Raw genomic sequence first — 2,668 nt, forward strand, 5'->3', positions numbered from 1 at the left:
AGGTTGCAGTGAGCTGAGATCGCGCCATTGCACTCCAGCCTGGGTGACAAGAGCGAAACTCCGTGTCAAAAAAAAAAAAAAAAAAGAAAAGAAAACCAAAACAGCCCTTCCATTCCCTGGTTCAGCAGATACCATTATTCATTAGCCTCTGGAGGGGGCACAAAGTCTGTATCCACAAGAACATTTACACATCACAGGGTCGGGGAGCGGGGAGACATCACATGATACTCAGGAAATGTTCACTCGATGAAGGACTTGAGGAGAGAGACAGCAGGAGCAAAGTTCAGCCATCTGGTCAACTTACCAGGCTTCTTTCCATTTCCCTTGGCTGACTCCCCACCTCCCTACAGGTCATTTTCTGCACAGCAGGCAAATAAATGCTTTTGAATATCACCTCCTCAGAGAAGCCTCCCCTGACCACCCGCACAAATAGATTGCCCACTATTATTCTCTTTTACTTACACCCTTGTTGTTTCCACTTGTAGCATAGATCCCTTTTTGTAATTGCATAGGTATCAATTTGTTTACTTGTGTATCCTCTGTTCTCCCAGCCCATTATAAAGTCCAGGGGGAACAACAAACTCTGTTTTCATTGTCAGTATACTCCTAGAGCACAGTAAGGGTTCAACAACTGTTCATTATGAATAAATGCATGACATGGTCTGGGAATACTTGGTCATGTGGATTTATTAGGACACAGGGGTTGTGAAGCGCCAGGATATTGGGGGAATTTAAACTCTCATTGCCCATTCTTACAGAGTTATGTCAAGGATCAAAATAAGTTATATACAGAACTACACTTTTATAAAGGAGTTTCACCATACAGTTGGCAACCATTTAAGTTGTTCGGTCAGGTTTGCGGGGTAAACTTTGCTGAGTCAATCTGGTGCTATCTAGAGGAAAATGGAGAGGAGGAATTTTGAGATATAAGAGACGACGTAGAAGACTCTAATAAACTTTTTGGGACAGGATTTGACCTGATGGAGTGCTCATGAAAAGGATAGTATAATAATTGTCAGGCTGGGTGCAATGGCTCACACCTGTAATCCTGGCAATTTGGGAAGCCTAGGCGGGCGGATCACCTGAGGTCAGGAGTTCAAGATCAACCTGGCTAAGACGGTGAAACCCTGTCTCTACTACAAATACAAAAATTAGCCAGGTGTGGTGGCGGGTGCCTGCAATTCCAGCCACTCAGGAGTCTGAGGCAGGAGAATCCCTTGAACAGAGGTTGCATTAAGCCGAGGTAGCGCCACCGCACTCCAACCTGGGTGACAACAGTGAAACTCCGTCCCAATAATAATAATAATTGTCAAACAGCAAGTATACCGGGTACTCGAAGATCACGGATAATTATTTTATTGGGGAGTGGGATGATGGTGACATTATGGTTATGTCGAGAAGCAGGATATTTTATAAATGTATAACCACCTAAAAGGTTCACCTTGCCTGCTGGCTAGACAGAGCCGATTTATCAAGACAGGCAAATTGCAATAGAGAAAGAGTAATTCGCACAGAGCCATACGGAGATGGGAATTTTATTATTACTCAAATCGGTCTCCCCAGGCATTCGGGGATCAGAGTGGGGTTTTTTTGTTCGTTTGTTTTTAAGACGGACTTTCGCTCTTGTCGCCCAGGTTGGAGTGCAATGGTGCGATCTCGGCTCACCGCAACCTCTGCCTCCCAGATTCAAGCTATTCTCCTGCCTCAGCCTCCCAAGTTGCTGGGACTACAGGTGTGCACCACCACACCCGGCTAATTTTTGTATTTTTAGTAAAGATGGGGTTTCACCATCTTGGCCAGGCTGATCTCCAACTCCTGACCTCGTTTTCCACCCGCCTTGGCCTCCCAAAGTGCTGGGATTACAGGTGTGAGCTATCGTGCCTGGCCGGGGATCAGAGTTTTTAAGGATAATTTGATGAGTGAGGGGTGGCGTCAGTGATTCGGGAGTGCTGATTGGGTCGGAGATGACATCATACGCTGTCCTCTTGTGCTGAATCAGTTCGTGAATGGAGGCCACAAAATCAGATGAGCCAGTTGATCAATCTGGGTGGTGCCAGCTGGTCCATCAAGTGCAGAGTATACAAAATGTCTCAAGCAGTGATCTTAGGTTTTACAATAGTGTTGTTATCCCCAGGAGCAATTTGCGGAGGGTCAGAATCTTGTAGACTCCAGCTGCATGACTCCTAAACCATAATTTCTAATCTTTTGACTAATTTGTTAGTTCTACGAAGACAGTCTAGTTCCCAGGCAAGAAGGGAGTTTGTTTTGGGAAAGAGCTGTTAACATCTTTGCTTCAAACTATAAACTAAGTTATTCCCAAAGTTAGTTCAGCCTACCGCCAGGGATGAACAAGGACAGCTTGGAAGTTAGAAGCAAGATGGAGCTGGTTGGGTTAGATCTCTTCTACTGCCTCAGTTATACTTTTGCAATGGTGGTTTCAGAATTCTGAAGAAAAAGTATGAGTATTTGTCTTAATAGATACCGCACCTACACAATGATATCATCTATGCAATGATATCAAAATTTTAGATCTTTGCCAATTTAGTAGGTGAATTTATCATATCCTGTGGTAATCTGGATTTGCATTTATCTTATTATTATAGGAGAAGTTGATCTCTTTTCATATATTTGAAAGTAATTTGTTCCTTAAAAAAACTCTTAGAACTAA

This window comes from Mandrillus leucophaeus, unplaced genomic scaffold (assembly GCF_000951045.1).
Source record: "Mandrillus leucophaeus isolate KB7577 unplaced genomic scaffold, Mleu.le_1.0 Scaffold152, whole genome shotgun sequence".
Taxonomy (NCBI): Eukaryota; Metazoa; Chordata; class Mammalia; order Primates; family Cercopithecidae; genus Mandrillus; species Mandrillus leucophaeus.